Here is a 21,753-nt window from a genome sequence, read left to right on the forward strand (position 1 = left end):
GGTTCCATATGAAATTTACAGTAGTTTTTTCTAATTCTGTGAAGAAAGTCAATGGCTTTTGTAGCTTGATAGGGATAACGTTTAATCTATGAATTACTTTGGGCAGTATGGCCATTTTCATCATATTGATTCTTCCTATCCATGATCATGGAAAGTTCTTCCATTTGTTTATGTCCTCTCTTATTTCCTTGAGCAGTGGTTTGTAGTTCTCCTTGAAGAGGTCCTTCACATCCCTTGTAAGTTGTATTCCTAGGCATTTTATTCTCTTTGTAGCAACTGTGAATGGGAGTTCACTCATGATTTAGCTCTCTGTCTGTTATTTGTGTAGAGGAATGCTTGTGATTTTCGCACATTGATTTTGTATCCGGAGACATTGCTGAAGTTGCTTATCAGCTGAAGTAGATTTTGGGCTGAGACAATGGGGTTTTCTAAATATACAATCATGTCATCTGCAAACAGAGACATTTGACTTCCTCTCTTCCCGTTTGAATATCCTTTATTTCTTTCTCTTGCCTGATTGCCCAGGCCAGAACTTCCAATACTGTGTTGAATAGGAGTGGTGAGAGAGGGGATGCTTGTCTTGTGATGGTTTTCAAAGGGAATGCTTCTAGCTTTTGCCAATTCAGTGTGATGTGGCTGTGGGTTTGTCATAAACAGCCCATATTATTTTAAGATAGATTCCATCAATACCTAGTTTATCGAGAGTTTTTAGCATAAAGGGATGTTTAATTTTATCAAAGGCCTTTTCTGCCTCTATTGAGATAATCATGTGGTTTTTGTCATTGATACTGTTTATGTGATGGACTACGTTTATTGATTTGTGTATGTTAAACCAGCTTTGCATCCTGGGGATGAAGCCGACTTGTTCATAGTGGATAAGTTTTTTGATGTGCTGCTGGATTTGGTTTGCCAATATTTTATTGAGGATTTTTGCATCAATGTTCATCAGGGATATTGGCCTGAAATTTTCTTTTTCTGTTGTGTCTCTGCCAGGTTTTACTATCAGGATGATGCTGTTCTCATAAAATGAGTTAGGGAGGAGTCCCTCTATTCCTATTGTTTGGAATAGTAAGACGGATTGGTACCAGCTCCTCTTTGTACCTGTGGTAGAATTCAGCTGTGAATCCCTCTGGTCCTGGGCTTGTTTTTGTTGATAGACTCCTAGTAACTGTCTCAATTTCAGAACTTGTTATTGATCTATTCAGGGATTCAACTTCCACCTGGTTTAGTCTTAGGAGCATGTATGTGTCCAGGAATTTATTCATTGCTTCTAGATTTCCTAGTTTATTTGCATAGACGTGTTTATAGTATTCTCTGATGGTAGTTTCTATGTCTGTGGGATCAGTGGTGATATCCCCTTTATCATTTTTTATTGTGTCTATTTCATTCTTCTCTCTTTTCTTCTTTATTAGTATGGCTAGTGGTCTATCTATTTTGTTAATCTTTTCAAAAACCCAGCTCCTGGATTCATTGATTTTTTGAAGGGTATTTCATGTCTCTATCTCCTTCGGTTCTGCTCTGATCTTAGTCATTTCTTGTCTTCTTTTAGATTTTGAATTTGTTTGCTCTTGCTTCTCCAGTTCTTTTAATTGTGATGTTAGGTTGTCAAATTTAGATCATTCCTGTCTTTTCCTGTGGGCCTTTAGTGCTACAAATTTTCCTCTAAACACTCCTTTAGCTGTGTCTCAGAGATTCTGATACATTGTGTCTTTGTTCTCATTGATTTCAAAGACCTTCTTTATTTCTACCTTAATTTTGTTATTTACCCAGTAGTCATTCAGGAACAGGTTGTTTAGTTTCCATGTAGTTATGTGGTTTTGAGTGAGTTTCTTAATCCTGAGTTCTATTTTTTTTTAAGTTTTTAATCCATCTTGGTCTGAGAGACTGTTAAGATTTCCAGTCTTTTGCATTTGCTGACGAGTGTTGTACTTCCAATTATGTGGTCAGTTTTAGAATAAGTGTGATGTGGTGCTGAGAAGAATGTATATTCTGTTGATTTGGGTGGAGAGTTCTATAGATGTCTGTTAGGTCTACTTGGTCCAGAGCTGAGTTCAAGTCCTGAATATCCTCATTAATTTTCTGTCTTGTTGATCTGTCTAATATTGACAGTGGGGTGTTAAAGTCTCCCACTATTATTGTGTGGGAGTCTAAGTCTCTTTATAGGTCTCTAAGAACTTGCTTTTTGAATCTGGGTGTTGCTGTATTGGGCGCATATATATTTAGGATAGTTAGCTCTTCTTGTTGCATTGATCTCCTTACCATTATGTAATGCCCTTCTTTGTCTTTCTTGATCTTTGTTGGTGGGAGACAAAGAGACTAGCATTGCAACCCCTGCCTTTTTCTTTTTTTGCTTTCCATTTGCTTGGTAAATATTCCTTCATCCCTTTATTTTGAGTAATTCTTTCACTACTTTATTTTGTGTGTGCCTTTGCATGTGAGACGGGTCTCCTGAACACAGCACACCGAAGGTCCTGACTCTTTATCCAATTTGCCAGTCCATTTACATTTAAGGTTAATAATAATATGTGTGAATTTGATCCTGTCATTATGATGCTAGCTAGTTATTTTCCCATTAGTTGATGCAGTTTCTTCATAGTGTCGAGGGTTTTTAAAATTTGATATGTTTTTTCAGTGGCTGGTACCAGTTTTTCCTTTCCATATTTAGTGCTTCCTTCAGGAGCTCTTGTAAGGCAGGCCTGGTGGTGACAAAATCTCTCAACATTTGCTTGTCTGTAAATGGCTTTATTTCTCCTTCCCTTATGAGGCTTAGTTTGGCTGGATGATATGAAATTCTCTGTTGAAAATTCTTTTTTTTAAGAATGTTGAATATTGGCCCCCACTATCTTCTGGCTTGTAGGGTTTCTGCAGAGATATCTGGTATTAGTCTGATAGGGTTCCCTTTGTGGGTATCCTTACCTTTCTCTCTGGCTCCCCTGAACATTTTTTCCTTCATTTCAACCTTGGTGAATCTGATGATTATGTGTCTTGGGGTTGCTCTTCTCCAGGAGTATCTTTGTGGTGCTCTCTGTACTTCCTGAATTTGAATGTTGGCCTGTCTTGCTAGACTGGGGAAGTTCTCCTGGATAATATCCTGAAGAGTGTTTTCCCACTTGGTTCCATTCTCCCTGTGACTTTCAGGTACACCAATCAAATGTATATTTGGTCTTTTCACATAGTCCCATATTTCTTGGAGGCTTTGTTGGTTCCTTTTCATTCTTTTTTTCTCTAATCTTGTCTTCTTGCTTTAGTTCCTTAAGTTGGTATTCAATCTCTGATATCCTTTCTTCTGCTTGATCGATTCGGCTATTGATACTTGTGTATGTTTCACAAAGTTCTCATACTGTGTTTTTCAGCTCCATCAGGTCATTTATATTCTTCTCTAAACTGGTTATTCCAGTTAGCATTTCCTCTTACCTTTTATCTAGGTTCTTAGCTTTCTTGCATTGGGTTAGAACATGCTCCTTTAGTTTGAAGGAGTTTGTTATTAACCACCTTCTGAAGCCTACTTCTGTCAATTTGTCAAACTCATTCTCCATCCAGTTTTGTTCCCTTGCTGGCGAGGTGTTTTGATCCTTTGGAGGAGAAGAGGCATTCTGGCTTTTGTAATTTTCAATCTCTTGTGTTGTTTTTTCCTTATATTCATGGATTTATCTACCTTCGGTCTTTGATGTTGGTGTCTTTCAGATGGAGTATCTGTGTGGGTGTTATTTTCCTCGATGCTGAATGCTATTCCTTTCAGTTTGTTAGTTTTCCTTCTAACAGTCAGGCCCTTCTGTTGTAGGTCTGCTGGAGTTTGCAGTAGGTCTACTCCAGACCCTGTTTGCCTGGGTATCACCAGCACAGCAGCACAGGATATAGAACAGCAAAGATTGCTGCCTGTTCCTTCCTCTGGAAGTTTCATCCCAGAGGGGCACCCGCAAGATGACTGCCAGAGGTCTCCTGTATTAGGTGTCTGTTGACCCCTGCTGGGAGGTGTCTCTCAGTCAGGAGGCATGGGGGTCAGTGAACCACTTGAGGAGGCAGTCTGTCCCTTAGCTGAGCTGGAGCACTGTGCTGGGAGATCCACAGCACTCTTTAGGGCTGGCAGGCAGGAATGTTTTAGTTGGCTGAAGCTACACTCACAGTCACCCCTTCCCCCAGGTGCTCTGTCCCAGGGCGATGGGAGTTTTATCTATAAGCCCCTGACTGGGGCTGCTGCCTTTCTTTTAGAGGTGCCCTGCCCAGAGAGGAAGAATCTAGAGAGGTAGTCTGGCTACAGCGGCTTTGCCTAGCTGTGGTGGGCTCCACTCAGTTTGAACTTCCTGGGGGCTTTGTTTACACTGTGAGGGTAAAACCACCTATTCAAGCCTCAGTAATGTCGGATGCCCCTCCTGCCACCAAGCTTTACAGTCCCAGGTTGACTTCTGACTGCTGTGCTGGAAGGGAGAATTTCAAGCCAGTGGATCTCACTTGCTGGGCTCCTTGTGTGTGGGGTCCATTGAGCTGGATCACCTTATTCCCTGGCTTCAGCCCCCTTTCCAGGGGAGTGAATGGTTCTGTCTTGCTGGCATTCCAGGTGCCACTGGGGTATGAAAAATAACTCCTGCAGCTAGCTCTGTGTCTGCCCAAACAGCTGCCCAGTTTTGTGCTTAAAACCCAGGGCCCTGGTGGCATAGGCACCCAAGGGAATCTCCTGGTCTGCAGGTTGTGAAGACTGTGAAAAAGGTGTAGTATCTGGGCTGGAATGCATCATTTCTCACAGCACATTCTCTCAAGGTTTCCCTTGGCTAGGGGAGAGGGTTTCCCAATTCCTTGTGCTTCCCAGGTGAGACAATGCCCCACCCTGCTTCGGCTCACCCTCTGTGGGCTGCACCCACTGTCTAACTAGTTCCAGTGAGATGAGTCGGGTACCTCAGTTGGAAATGCAGAGAGAGAGAGCTTCTCTGTTGGTCTCTCTGGGAGCTGCCAACCGGAGCTGTTCCTATTTGGCCATCTTGCCAGCCCCTGCTCTGCCTTTTTATTAATTAACAAATAAAATTTGTGTATATTTTGGGTTTACAAATTGATGTCTTGACATACCTATACATTATAAAATGATTGCTGCAATCAAGCTAATTAAAATATTCAACACCACATATAGTTACCATTTCCTTCCTTCCTTCCTTCCTTCCTTCCTTCCTTCCTTCCTTCCTTCCTTCCTTCTTTCCTCTTTTCTCTTTTGTTGGTGAAAACACTTAAGATATTCCTTCCCAGCATGCTTCAAGTAGTCTGCACAGTATTGTTAACTATAGTTATCATGTTATACCTTAGCTCTCCCGAACATAGTCACCTTCCTTAAGTAAATACTCCATGCAACATGTTCTGACCAACATGTTCCCATTTTCCCCCTTTTCCCAGATACTGGAAATCACTGTTTTACTATTGGCTTATATAGATTTTAATTATTTAAATTCTACTTATAAGTGTGATCATGCAATATTTGGCTTTCTGTACCAGTCTTATTTCACTGAGCATAATGCCTTTCTGGTTTATCCATGTTTTCCAAAAGGTAAGATTTTCTTCTTTTTTTAAAGCTATTTCATTGTATTTACATTTTCTTTATACATTCATTTATTTATGAACATGTATTTTACTATCTTGGCTGTTGTATTAATACTGCCTTGAACATGGAAGTGCAGATATTGATGTCACTTCCTTTCGATATACACCTTGTAGTGGAATTGCTAAATAATATGGTAGTTTTATTTTTAATTTTTTGAGGAACCTCCGTGTTTTCTATAATGTCTGTACCAATTTACATTCCCACTAACAGAGTACAAGATTCCCTTTTTTTCCCATATCCTAACTTATACTTGTTATCTTTTGTCTTTTTGATTACAGGCATTCTAAAGGATGTGATGTGATAACTAATAATAGCTTGGATCTGCTATTGGAAAACTATTAAGAATAGCAATAACCACTACAATTTGTTTAAGTATGTACCATATAAAAATTTTCCTGATGATTCGTGATGTTGAGCACTTTTTCATATATCTGTTGCCTATTTTATGTCTTCTTTTGAGAAATCTCTACTCAGGTTCTTTGTCCATTATTTAATAGGGTTGTTAAATTTTTGGCTTTCAACTTGTATGAGTTTCTTATATGTTTTGGATATTAGCCCTTTATCAGAATTATTGTTTGCAAATATTTTCTCCCATTCCATAGGTTAACTTTTCACTCTGTTGATTATTTCCATCACTGTGCAGAAGGTTTTTAATTCTATGCAAACCTCACTTGACTATTTTTGCTTTTGCTTTTGTTGCCTGTGCTTTTGGGATTATAGGCAAAGAATTATTGCCCAGACCAATGTTAAGAAGCTCTTTCCCCATGATTTCTTCCCGTGGTTATTTGGCTTCAGGTGTTAATATTTAAGTCTTTAATCCACTTTTTTGTATTAGGACACAATTTCATTCTTCTGCATGTGAGTATCCAGTTTTCCCAGTACCATTTATTGAAGAGATTATCTTTGCCCTATTGTGTATTTTGGCACTGTTTTTTGAAAATCAGTTGACAGCATTTATTTCTGTGCTTTCTATCCTATTCCATTGTTCTATACGTATATTTTTATGCCAGTATCACTCTGTTTTGATTACAATAGCTTTATAATCCACTTTGGAATCAGGATGTGTGATGCCTACAGCCTTATTCTTCTTGCTCGAGATTTCTTTGGTTACTTAGAATTTTGTGGTTCTGTATGAATTTTGAGATTTTTTTTCTATTTCTCTAAAGAATCCCATCAGGATTTTGATAGGGATTACACTGAATCTGTAAATAACTTTGGGTAGTACAGACATTTCAACAATAAGTCTAATAATAATTTCAACAATCCAGGAACACAGATATAGTTCTATTTATCTGTGTCTTCTTTGATTTATTTCATCAATATTTTATAATTTTTACCACACAAGGCTTTCACTTCTTTAAGTTTATTCCTAAGTCTATATTTTCCTTTCATTGCAATTTTAATAGGATTATTTTCTTAACTTTCTTTTTGGATGGCTTGTTGTTTGTACAAAGAAACATTAATTATTTTATGTTAATTTTTGTGTCCTGCAACTTTACTGAATTTGTTTATTTGTTCTAATAGTCTTTTTATTGTTGAGTTTTTAGGGTTTCTTGCATATATGTTTATGTGATTTGCAAGCAGAGATAATTTTACTTTTTCCTTTCTAAGTGGATGTGTTTTATGTCTTTTTATTGCTAAGTTTTCTGAGTAGGGCTTTTAGTACTATGTTGAATTGAAGTGGCAAGGGTGGGCACCCTTACCTTGTACCACCTTAATATAAAAGTTAAAAGACAAAACTATTAAGAATAGCAATAACCACAAAAAATTGTTAATGTATGTGCCATATATAAAGAACTAAACTCAGACTATAAGAATATAAAGCTATGGAGGAGAGTAAAATTGTAAAGTTTTTGTATGCTATGAAGCCGACTTAAAATAAAAAGTTATAACTACAAGATATTTTATGCAAGCCATGAGGTAACCATTGATTTTCTAGAACATAACTACCATGACTAGTTAAACTAGACTGTATGTATGTGTTTCCACAATCATTACAACAACATGCTATATAATTCATATGACATACCCAGAAAACTGCATTAAGACACAGAAACCTTAGGTCAGGGTTAAGCTTCTTTCAGGTGGGCATACAAAGAGATTACATTGAATTATATAGACAATTCAATTGTTTCTTCATGTTCAGTTGGCTATTAAGCCAAAATAAACCCATCTTTGAATAAACATTTAGTCTAACTAGAGTAGAACCCTAGGATTTCACCTGTTTTTGCTCACATATAAGCTTAATAAAGACCATCATAGGACATTTTTCTATGAGTAAATTTATTGAGTAGTTATCCTCTGGTGTGCAAATTCTATTAGTGCTTGCCTTATGAAACCCCATCTCTGCCTGCTGTCATCTATATAGGAAACAAAAATCAACCATCCTTGATAAACTGAGTCAGGGAGACAACAGGAGGAGATGCTCAGAAAGGAGGTATGTGGTGGCAGCATAAAATGACACATAGAGGCCACTATCAAAGTCTGAGGAAGACTAGTCTATAGTCTAATAGACAAAGTCAATTTTTAGCAGGCACTAGATTTGAAGAGTGGCCTATGGGAATTTGAGATTTCACAGATGCATGGTTCTGGCTGATGCAAAGGTTCAAGTTGCAATCATTGGGAGGGAGTGGCTTAAACTGAATGAAAGTGAAAATCATTAGAAATCAAATGGTCAAATAATTCTGCTTCCTTTAAAAATGTCAGGAATTGGGATGGGGGATAAATCTATGAACCAGGCCTCCAAATTCTTCCTAAATGCAGAAGAGTGACCCAGAAACTGAATATCATATAGAGGTGGGCAGACAGGTGTATTACAGCTGGATGCCCTGGGCTTCAGTACATTTTTGTTTAACAATGGAACAGTAATCATTGGGAAATACACAGCATAGATGGCTCTGGGTTCAGAATAGGAAAAAACACTAGAAAAATAAAAATAGCATCTCCTGCTTTCCAGGACATCTTTTTCCTCTTGGTAGTTCTAGGATGTGGAAGGATGATAAAAACGTGTGAAGAACTTGTTCAAGGTAATGCTTAATTCCACTGGGCACAATGTAAAGGGTGAGGAGAAAAATGAACCCGTAGGTGAGGATGAATGCAGAGATGGAGGAGCGGAGCCACAGAAGTCACCAGAGAGGCCTGACTTTGAGACTGGGCCCAGTGATTCCCAAGAGAAGAATAGAAGGAATTTACTAGCCTAGGAAAGGTTTCCTACATTTGATATAAATGTCATTTAATGCTAGAATTGACTGAAAGTCTCAGGTGTTATCAGAGTCTGGTCTATCCAGACTTTCCCCTTTGAGGCATAATAAATGATCCATGGCATCCAGAAAGATTTTTGGCAAGCCCTGTATTTCAGCTTGGTGAGCTGTGATCCAGGTGTGGCGTGAGGTCCTAAGCAGGGTTTACAAAGTCCTTCACCATTTATCTTCATCTCCTACTATTTTTTCTGGCATGAGTAAATTTCCAACAACACTCCCCTCTCCACAACCATGTTCCAGATGGGCACAATTTATGTGTCCTCTCTAACGCTATCTGGGGAGTTCTCAATCCAATTCAAGGCTCAACTGAAATGACAGCTCCTCTGTGAAATCTTACGCAACTGCTCCTTCTCCCCCCAGGCTTCATCAAACTCCTCTTTCATGTCAGAAAGTTCACAGAGCACTTCAAACACACTGAAGGTGGCATGGGGAAACTGAATCAGACAAAATTAGACAGAATTAATATGCCCTGAGCCCCCAAATAACATGGCTCATATCCATTCTAATGGAGAAAGCGTTAGCAAAGTCTGATTATAAATCCAAACATAAACATACATACCTGGCAAATGAGAGCCAACAACATGTAGTGATAAAAACTCCAGACCCAGATTTCTTGGCCTGGAATCTTGAGCTACCAGGGATTTACTTGATGGCTTTGAGAAACTTATGTTACTTCCAGGTCCTTCTTTGTAAAAAGAGGATGATGCTAAAGGTATTTAAAACATGTAAGTGTTATGAAAATTAAATGAATAAATTAACGTAAAGCAGTTGGAGGTGCCCTACACTCATGGATAATATGCAGTAACAGATGGGTGTTATTTTTATTAGAACAACTTTTAAAATCTTCTTTATCCTAATTGAAAATTGATATTAAATTTGTTTACATATTTTTTATTTCTGTTCATTTTTTTTACTTTATACTTTTTATTTTTGGAGAATACAAGTAATAAAAAGTAAACTAAAGAATATTATTAGGAAACATTTCAGTTTTTCCTAAATCTCATATAGCTAATGCTTATTTTCAAATTATGATTTGATATATTTATATTTACACACACATATGAACACACATGATAATCATTTAAAAATAATTTTATTTCATTATTAGTTAACTAAAATAACCTTAATTGTTTAATAGTTTATGTCATTGTATTCTATCCATATTTATAAAAAGAGATTTCTGTAAAGTAATTTTAAATAGATGAGGCGAAAATGGGAGTATGTTCAGACAGTATATTTTAAGAAACTTGTACTTTTTCTTACCAGTTCTTGTTCTTACAAGTCTGTATGTTATTACAGACAGGGATTCCTTACTGTCACTTCTTATTTGAATCATGTGGGAATGTAAATATTGGTAGCTTTTCAGACAAAACTGCAAAGTGAAAATGTATTCTGTGTTTTAGTGGGGCTTTTCCCTGCTCTTAAAATAAACCAGCAAGTAGGAGATTTTCAGACTTGAGGTCTATTTATTAGTTAACAGGCTGCTTAAGACAGCATTTGTTCTAAGCATTTGCCAAATTTCTAAGCAGTTAGAAATCTTACTAACTCAACCCTAGCCAATCCATCACAGCTTCACAAAGGAGGCAGTGAAAAGCATGCCTGTCTCTTGCACTTAAAATTGAAATTAGCCTGATTGGATTGCACAAAGAGTCCTCAGCAGTCAGCCCTGATCGCCTTCAAAGGATTCATATACATAGAAAAAAAATATCCAAAGCTACGAAGAATTGAGAATCTGGCACAAACAATGTCGTCTTCTACTTGGAGCTTTTTGAAAAATCTGCTATTCCAGAAGTTTACAAACAAACTGTTTTAATACTATATTTATTTGATCAACTTATTTATTTGTCATGTAATAGCTACAGGTGGCTCTAAATGTGACTATTCAAATTTAAGTCTATTATCTTTACATAATTTTGAAATATATCTTGTTTAGGCAAGTAAAGAAAATAAATTATGTTCCTGAAATTCTGCTGTGCTCACTGACCATTTACAGTAGGCGTGGCAAATAGAAATGCATTCATGGCCAGGCAGGAGGTGTGATCAGGGGCAGCAAGCTGGGTGGGGATGTTGTGAATGGAGGGGAGAGTGTTGATTAAAAGAAGCGGCCAATACTCAGCTTCAGCTAATTGTTGCTTTGCATGGGAACTGAAACTCTGGAGTTTATCAAGAGAAGGCTGAAAATTGGATTTTTATGTGGTAACTTCCATTTTTTCCACAATTTAATTAATTTAAGAAATTAAAGCACTGTGTGGGTCAGCAGAACAAATGAGTCAGTCATATTTATCTTTGGAGCAATTATTTACCCACCTCTGTTTAATAGTTTGTTTCATAATTAGCATTCTAGAGAATGATCTTGAATTTTTGTGTTTTATAATTTGTTTTTGTTCTTCTACCATAAGACTTTTGGTCAGCCTCTAGGATATCCTAATATAATATGGTGCCATAAATATCAGTTAGTAATATTAATATCTAGATTTACCAAGCTGGTGTCCATAAAGACATTTCACCTCCTCTTCCTCCCTCTTTTCTCCTTTTGTAAATAAGAGTTAATTCGCACTCCTTTAAACAAGGAAGGGAACTAACATTTAAGTGACTCATGTGCCAGATATTTCTCTTCTATATACTTTTATCCTAATGAAACCCTCCAAGAATCCCAGATAAAGAGAGAAAGTCCAATGGTGAATAAATAACTTATTAAATATCAAACATCTAATAAGTAGAATAAAAGTAATTGAAACCAAGATCTGGTGATAGTAAAGCCCAACCCATTTTCATGTTAGAATGCTGCCACTGAGTACAAAAATTTATTTTCTCTTTTATTCTATAGGTAATTCAAGCAATTTTTCGTTCTTTTAGACATCGTAAAACAACTGGAAAATAAAAAAAAGGATACCAATGCTAACATCAGTTTAAATCTAATGAACTAGACTGGGCATGGTGACTCACACATGTAGTCCCAGTATTTTGGGAGGCCAAGGCAGATAGATGGCTTGAGCCCAGGAGTTTGAGACCAGCCTGCGCAATACAGGGAGACCCCATTTCCACAGAAAATACAAAAGAATTTGCTGCATGTGGTGGTGCAAGCCAGTAGTCCCAGCTATTCGGGAGGCTGAGGCAGGAGAATTACTTGAGCCCAGGAGGTCAAGGCTGCAATGAACAGTCATCGTGCCACTGTACTCCAGCCTGGGTGACAGAGAAGAATGTTGTTTCAAAAATAAACATAAAAATAAATTTAATAAATTCTAGGATTTCTAATTTGAAGATAGAAGCAGTAAGGAAAATGAGAAACCAAAATAAATTATGTTTGATTAAACCAGAGGTCAGCCATAATTCTGAGCCTAAAAATACGAGGAGGCCACCTGAAATAGTTGTGAGCAAGCCGGGTGTGATAGGAAGCAGAGCGAGGATGCTCATTGCCAGATCTTAATTTAAAAAATACTAAATTAGGATGATATACTTTTGCAAAATTGAAGAAATCCCCTGAGGTGCTAATACAAAATTTCTTTTTTGCAACAGGACTAATAAAGAAATTCAGGTAGTAGTGGGATCTGCCGTGGACTAAGTTTGATTCCAAGAACCGAGGAGTCAGGACCAGTGAAAAATAGCACAGACGTATTTGCAAAAGCAGTCCTCCCATGTTAGGAAGAAGGGATACTTCTGCACAGTGAACAGCACTGCAATTGCTGTCTCTTTCATATGCTACTACACATGGAATTAATGAGATAATCCTGTGTTCCACACGTAGTCCTCCCTGCCCCTATTGAATAGAGAAACCCAATTTCACCTTGGTTGTCTCTAGATCAATTACGTGTCAATAGATTTACTGTTTTCTTTACCTTTAGTTTCAAGAAGAACTAAATATGCCCAAGTGGTATTTCAACTTCCACTTAATGAAACCTGTCATCTAAGGACGTTTCCTCCCTTGGGAATTAATATCTCTAAATGGGGAGAACCCAAAGTTTCACAAAAGGGAAGAGAAAGTCTGCAAGTGCAAATTAGGCATAATAGTGCAGGGAGCTCCCTCCCCTTGATTTTCAGATTCATGTGTTTTTGTTGTAAGAGAAATTACATGTTGGTCCCTGATTCAAAGTTTATACCACACACTGTAGGACAGCATCCCAACCTTACGGTGTGTTGTTTACCAGCTGGGAGCATTAACTGAGTTACATGATTCCATTCTATCATTTCAGATTCTTCTAGGTGAATAATCCAATTGTTGTAAATCCAATGAATTGCATAAACATGAGCCTATTACCACATGTTTTTTTTGGCAGCAAATTGAGTACCTTAGTCAAAAACAATATTGTATGGGGTATCACGATGGTAAATAACAAATTATTTAAGTTCATGCATGGTAGTACCAGCAGAATAATTACAAATGTAAAAGGTGAATTGGTACCTGAAATAAGTAACTATTTCAATGAGGACAAATTCCCTAAGGGATGCATCTCAGTGTCATCAGTCTGCAAGTTGACTGGGTATTCCCTGAGGGAAGGTTGTCATATTAGCCTTAGAGTTGTTCTACATTGGTCCAGATACAATTTGATTATGTAAAGTCATGACTACATTCTATTCTTAATGTCATGTGCATTTGTCCATGAGCCCTTTGAACAAGTGTCAGTTGACTAACATTTATTACACAACATGTCGTTTTATGCATATGATTACTCCTTTTCAGTGGATTCCCTCTAATGAGAATCTTCTTGGGATACAAGTATTTTCATACTTTGTGTCTATTTTAAGAAGTCATCCTCTCATCATCCATCTTTTAACATTCTTCCCTTCAATTCCCTGATCATCTAGCCAAACTGTTAGCAGCTACTCATGAATCAGGGTCCGCTTCTCGTAAAACCACTAGGTAGGTAAGTGAACCAATGTGGGAAATTTGTCAGCTTCCAAGCATGTTTAGCTATCGAATGGACCCGGAGGATCACTGAGCCAACTGTGAGACAATCAGGTAAAAATTTCATTATCATTTGACCCCCAAAAACCTAAACTGTTCTTTTTATTTTTAAAAACATCAAACTATTCAAAAGTAAAGAGAATAATATATCAATTCTCCACGTATCCGCTGCACAGCATCACAAATTTTAAACCATGCATGAGTTCACATTTTGAATAGAAGGATCCAGGGGACAGGGGACACTAAAAGCCCCAAATATGGTCATGTGTCGCATAATGGTTTTTTGGTAAATGCTAGACTGCATACTTAAGTGGTCATTAAGATAACAGAGCTGAAAAATTCCTACCATCTAGTAACACTGTGGCCATGATAACATTATAGCACAATGCATTACTCATGTGTTTGTGGCGATGCTGGTATAAGCAAACCCACTACATTTGTTAGGGGCATTAAAGTTAGCACGTATAATTATGTACTGTATGTCATACTTGGTAATGATAATAAATGACTATATTACTAGTTTATGTACAGTTGATCCTTGAACAGCATAGATGTGAAATGCATGAATCCACTTATATGCAAATTTCCTTCTGCTTCTCACACCCCTGAGACAACAAGACCAATTCCTCCTCTTCTTCCACCTCCTCAGGATGCTCAACATGAAGATGCGGATGAAGACCTTTTTGATGATCCACTTCCACTTAATGAATAGTAAATATATTTTCTCCTCCTTATAATTTTCTTCATAAAATTTTCTTTTCTCTTACTTTATTGTAAGAGTACAGTATATAATTAACAAAGTATGCATTAATTGACTGTTTATTTGATCAGTAAAGCTTGCATTTAAGAATAGGCTATTAGTTAAGTTTGGGGTAGCCAAAAGTTATATATGGCTTTTCAACTGCACAGGAGCTGGTCCTCCTAAACCTTGCATTATTCAAGTTTCAACAGTATTTTACCATACCATACATTGTATTCTTATTTTAGAGGGTAGTACTTCACTCATTAAAAAAAATTAACTATAAAACACCCTCAGGCAGGTCTTTCAGGAGTTATTCCAGAAGAAAGCATTGTTATCATAGGAAATGACAGCTACTTGCATGTTAGTGCCCCTGAAGACCCTGAGGACCTTTCACTGGGACAAGATGTGGAGATGGAAGACAGTGATATTGATTATCCTGACCCTTATAGGGCTAAGCTAATGTGTGTGTTTGTATCTTAGTTTTTAACAAAAAAAATTTAAAACATAAAAAAATAAAGCTCCTCTTCCTGTGTCCATGTGTTCTCATTGTTCAGTTCCCACCTATGAGTGAGAAGATGCGGTGTTTGGTTTTTTGTCCTTGCGATAGTTTGCTGAGAATAATGGTTTCCAACTTCATTCATGTCCCTACAAAGGACATGAACTCATCATTTTTTATGGCTGCATAGTATTCCATGGTGTATATGTGCCACATTTTCTTAATCCAGTCTATCATAAATAAAAAAAAATAAAGCTTATAGAATAAGGATATAAAGAATTCCTGTACAGCTGTTCAATGTGTTTGTGTTTTAAGATGTGTTATTATAAAAGAATCAAAAAGTTTAAAAAATTAAAACATTTATAAAATAAAGTTACGATAAGCTAAAATGAACTTGTTAAAGAAAAAAATGTTTTAATACATTTAGTGTAGCTTAAGAGTACAGTGTGTATAAAGTCTACGGTCATGTACAATAACATCCTAGGCCTTCACATTCACTCACCGTGCACTCACTGACTCATCAGAGCAACTGCCAGTCCTGCAAACTCCATTCATGGTAAGTGTCCTATACTGGTGTACTGCTTCTTTTTTTTTTAAACTTTTGTTATATACATATATTTTTTTTTCTTTTTTTGAGATGGAGTTTCATTTTGTTGCCCAGGCTGGAGTGCAAAGGTGCAATCTCAGCTCATTGCAACCTCTGCCTCCCAGGTTCCAGTGATTCTCCTGCCTCAGCCTCGCGAGTAGCTGGGATTACAGGCGCATGCCACCACGCCCAGCTAATTTTGTATTTTTAGTAGAGACAGGGTTTCTCCATGTTGGTCAGGCTGGTCTTGAACTCCTGACTGTACTATATTTTTACTGTACCTTTTCTATGTTCAGATATTACTATCATGATATAATTGCCTACAGCAGTGGTCCCCAACCTTTTTGACACCAGGGACTGGTTTTGTGAAAGATAATTTTTCCACAGAGTGGGGATGGTTTTCGGATGAAACTGTTCCACCTCAGATCATCAGGCATTGGTTAGAGTCTCACAAGGAGCATGCAACCTAGATCCCTCGCATGTGCACTTCACAGTAGGGTTCGCGCTCCCATGAGGATCTAATGCTGCTGCTGATCAGACAGGAGGCGGAGCTCAGGTGGTAATGCTCGGCTGGTCAGCCACTCATCTCCTGCTTTGCGCCCAGTTCCTAACAGGACACAAACAGGTGCAGGTCCATGGCTTGGGTGTTGGGGACCACTGGCCTACTATATTCAGCACTGTGACATGCTACACAGGTGTGTAGCCTAGTAGCAATAGGCTATACAATATAGCCTAGGTATGTTGTAAGCTATACTATCTAGGTTTGTATAAGTACACTCTATGGTGTCCATGCAGACACAAAATCACCTAATGATGCATTACTTGGAATACATTACCATTAAGTGAGATTTACCTGTATTAGGTCATCTCAGGTTTAGTGTCTAGTAATTTCAAAAGTATTTGTATATTCTTCTTTCCTGGACACATCATTATGCTCTGGTGCATATCTCTGTTTTATTCCTTAGACCCACTCTTTACTTTTTCTACGTTCTGCTTTGATCCTTAGGAGGCTGACCTGAATTGGATACTTTGGATATCTCCCTTACCCTCATGCTTTTTTTGGGGTTCAGCTAATGGAGAGGGAGGCAGAAGATAGGAGAGAGAAGAGTGTGTTTCTCCCCCACTTCTGCCCTGCAGGGTCAGCACAGGCAGACTGTGTCCCTTTGCTGAAGATCACAGCTCCTGTCTGGTGCCTTCTTGGCAAGCTGGCACTGTCTCTAGTTAGGTGACTGCTTTACCTCTTACCACTTACGCTCTTCTTTCTGGTTTCTTTATATCTTTCCTACTGTGCTGTAAGTAGTGACTTTATTAGAATCCCTCCACATTACCCAGTTATATAAAGACAAATAGTTGGTCACTGATCTAGCTCACTCCCTGAGAATCAATTAGCCTTCATCAAAGACCTCTAATAGTCAGATATTCTGTTGGCCACTCCATTCCTGCTACTCATTATTATAGTTGCGTCTTCCTTGTCTCTAGTGCAGTCACAAAAAATAAGTGCCTCCACTGTCACTTGTTTTGTGCATCTCTAGGATCACGTCATTCCCCTTGAAATCAAAGAACGCACAATCTCCCCAAACCCACAAAATTCAGCCATCACAGCACTTTTTGAGCATTCCAGTCCTGACCCCCCACCCCCAGTAAATGAATTCTTAATTTCTTAGAGAAATATTTTCTGTGCCGTCTTATGGGACAGAGTGGGGGATGGCTTGGCATGTGGATCATAACTGATATTTTTACTCTAACCTTCTACTATTCCTATGCCTTTGTATGCATCTCTCTTTATTATGCTAGGAAAGCTCTGGCAACACAACCTCAAAATAAGCAGGCCAGTGTGGATTCACAGTTTCTGTTAGACAGACAAAGTTGAACACCCCTTCTAACTTCTTGGGCTAAGACTTTAACTTCAGAATCTCTATGTATCCATGTTGATAAAGTTAGCCTGTGTCAAGATTATATTCTGCATGCCTTAGTCAAACACCATGTAAATTTATGCCTCATATATTTTCTAGGCTTTCTCTGATAGGAATTAGCAAAATAGTGTGGTTGTTTTGGTCTTTAAACGATGTCCATTTTCTACCTGCTCTCCATTGTACTCTTACAGACCTTGTTGACAATATTATAACTGCAACAGTCAACTGCAATAGCCATTTTATCTCTCATATACCACTTTAAAAAACACATCGTTCCAAATAACCACATTTGATGATTTAAGTAATCATGATACCACCGTACACTACAGATGACCAGATGACCAGGTTTCTGTCTTCTACCAACAAGAAGGTCAGGATTTCATTCAAAGTGAAACAGGTCAGCAAACCACTTCCAGATTCTCATCTGTAAAGATCTATTTTGAGAACACTTTCTAGTGCCTATACAATATTAGTAAGAATCAAGTCAAGAAGCAGAAAACATTCTAGACATTTTAAACAGAAAACAATTCAGGGAGAAATCAATTACAAGAGTATGTGTAGCAAAAGATGAAAGGGTCAGGTTGTTAAAAAATAAGTAACTCAATAAATTTCTGCTTCTTTTGTGTTGGGCGAGTAAAAATGTTGACTAGAGATCAGTGGCAGATGATCCAAAGTGTCAACTGTCAAAGTTTAGTGTCTGGAGCAGGTGCTGAAGAAACGTGCACTTCTAGGTCTGGGGGCCATTGGACCATTACTAGTGTCCTTGAAGCTGCCACAATGAGAACTCACATCTCAGCTGCTACAGCCAGAGCTGATACTGTCATTGCTTCTAGAATTATTTTCATTGCTCCATCATGGGGATCCCTCAGTACTACTGCTGCTGAAATCACTATTGTTGTCCTTTCCAGAACTGTTGGCATTGCAGCATTATTATTACTGCAACTACCCCTGGAGATGGCTACAAACACCAGAAACAGAAAAAAAGTCACCTCTCCCCTCCCTAGCAGTGTGATTTTCAGTCGGCTTCTCTCGTAGCCAGATGGTATAGAAGTGATACATCAATGTCCTTAAGAACATAGATGCAAAATCTTTAAAAACTATTAGAAATTCTATTCTCCTTAGAAAACTAAGTATACCTATATATTTTTCAAAAATCCATCAGTAACAGAATAATGGCAATGGTTTTATACAGCATTGCGAAAATGTTTTAACAATAGAAGATATTTTAATGCCATTCGCCACATTAGGAGATTGAAGGAGGGAAAACATAGGATTACCTCAGAAGATGTAGGAAAAAATAAGATGATAAAATACAATATTCATTTATATTAAAATCCTTATATCAAACTAGGAAAGGCAGACAAATTTGTTAACCTGATAAGTTTATCTGTAATAAAACCATCAACACCACCATATGTAATGTTGAAGCATAATCACTATTTTTTACTGCAACCTCATTGTGTGGAGACTTTTAAATTACCCATAGAAAATCAAAGAAAATTTGCGGAGGCACTAATCAAATCAGCAAGGTTTTTAGATATGAAGGCAAAGCAAAAAGAAACATGAAATTCTTATAAACAGTAGCAATCTATTAAAAATATTATATTAGAATATCACATTCATGATAACATAAAACATTAATGTACCTAAGAATTCAGAAAACATATACATGATCTTTTACTTAATTTTATAGAGTGACATAACAGAGTACCTAAACAAAACATAGGTATACCATGTTCATGCATGGAAAGGCTTACAATCACAAATACACCAATATATACATTCACAGTTATTCCAATAAATATACCACCAGTAATTTTTTAGAACTTGATTGGAAAAGTCATATTAAAATAATCAATAAAGGAAGAACCAAAATTATTTTGAAGAATAATACCCTATCAATATTTAAATGTCTTTCAATTATAATAATTAAAATGGTTTGCTTTGGCTCAGAGATACACTGAAACCAATTGGAAGAAAATGGAACATCAAGAAATATATCCACAGATATGCCGAATACATTGGACTTGTAATGAAAGATATGATACTACAAGTCAGTAGAAAAATTATACTATTCAATAAATGATGTCAGAATAAGTGACTATCCATATATAAATAAAAATCTGTATATTACACTATATCACAAAAACCTATATCTATTTAGGCTGAAGACTCAAATCTTAAACTATTTTTGAAATATTTTATGAATATTAAATGTTTAGATATTTTAAAGTATATATAGAAAACTAATGATGTTGGGCAGCAAATGGCCTATTAATCAAATGCCAGAACATATGAAGAATTAAAAAAAGAGAATAATAAATTAGACGGTATTAAAATGAAAAATTATAGGCATCCTAAAGTTAAATGCAAGCCAGAAAATTGGGTAAAATATTTACAAAATATATAATTGAAAAATATAATATAAAGAGGATTTCTACAAATTAATGATACAAAATAAATAATTTAGTAGAAAAAAAGATTAAGAACTATGGCACAATATTCACAACAGATGATAAAATGAATAGTGAATTATTATGAAAATACACTTTAAAAGAGTAAGATACAATTTAACAGCAGTAAGACTTTATGCTTTTTTCTATAAAAACACAAAACTATGGCAAGGGCTTTAGGAACCATGAATTTATATACTGCTAAGGGGAGTTTAAATCTTCCACTTTGGGTAGTTTTTTGGAAATTATAGTAAAGTTGAAAATATGCAATATATATATATGTGTGTGTGTGTGTGTGTATATATATATATATAAAACACTAGAAATTCCACAAGGTAAACCTTTTCAAAGAGAAATCCACATGCATTTCCAGAAGAGATATGTCCAAAGACATTTGTTGAATTATTATTGGCAATAGCCAAAAGTTGGAAATAATCTCAAAGTTCATTACTACAAAAATGGAAAAGTGAATCATGGGTATGTGCATACAATGTAAAACTACACATCAGTTAAAATTAATTTTCTGAATTTATATGGATCAACATGGATAAATCTGGAAAACAATGTTGAGTGAAAATAGCAAATGCAAAAATATATGTAAAATATGATATAATTTATGGGAACTCTAAAAGCACATATCATAACACAAACTGTGGCTATACACAAATGTGAATAAACATAATCTTTGGGATTTGGGGAAATGGGTGGAAATAGAAGCTTCTATTATATCTGTAAGTTTATTTCTTCTTTAAAAGTTTCTGAGGCAAATGTGGTACTTATTACTCTGAATGTTTTAATAAAGAAAAATTAGGAGTAAGGAATGACTGAAACATTTAATGTCAGGAAATTTTTTATTTTTATATTTTCTATATTCTAAATGCTTATCTTAACATCAGAATATACAGTTTCCATATAATTTGCAATATATAGAAATTAACATGATCAGATTTGGGGGGTCTTAAATATTTTTTATATATAAACCCAGGCTTTGCCTTCCTAAATCGTATGTGCATACCAAACAAACCAGTGGTCAGTCAGGAGAAAACGTTAATCTTATTTGACAGTTGTTTGGAGTTTCTTCTTATAGTCTTCCATATCTTTTATTGGCACCCAGTCTTCACCCTAGAAGAGCTAAAAGAAAGCAGACACAAGGTTCCCAGGGCTGTATCAATTTTTCTATAAAGGAGATACATTTACACAGTGATTTATCCAACAGCTTTTTAGCTGAAGCCATAGGTTTCTCTCCTTTGGTAAGATCAACACAGGATCTAAATTAGTTAGAGTCCACTTGTTGACATTTCACTATAAAAAATGACTTGATGCTAAAATACCTATATATTCACAAATCAAGGTGATACATCTGTATTGCTGTGTACGCTCTAATGGCTGTGCTTAGCCTCCTCTATGCAAAGTCTCAGACAAATAAGGATGCCTCATCTGGCATTCTGATCAAATTAATCACCCTAACCTATGAACTTGAACTATCAAAGTGGGATTATCAGCCTTCAATTATAGGTACTCCACCAGCAATGGAACGATATTTGCTTCAACACACCACTACAGGGCTGAAGTTGCATAGGGAACGAAGAGCTGTTAATCCAATTCTATCAATAGGAAAACTGAAGTCCAGGCAGATTAGCTGACTTGCATAGGGTAGCAAAGTGAGCTTAGGGCTGTATTCATCCATTCTCACACTGCTATAAAGAACTACCTGAGACTGGGTAATTTATGAAGAAAAGAGGTTTAATTGACTCACACTTCCACAGGCTGTACAGGAAGCATGGCTGAGAGGCCTCAGGAAACTTACAATCATGGTGGA

The sequence above is a fragment of the Nomascus leucogenys genome, chromosome 16 (genome assembly GCF_006542625.1).
Source record: "Nomascus leucogenys isolate Asia chromosome 16, Asia_NLE_v1, whole genome shotgun sequence".
In the NCBI taxonomy this organism is placed as follows: domain Eukaryota; kingdom Metazoa; phylum Chordata; class Mammalia; order Primates; family Hylobatidae; genus Nomascus; species Nomascus leucogenys.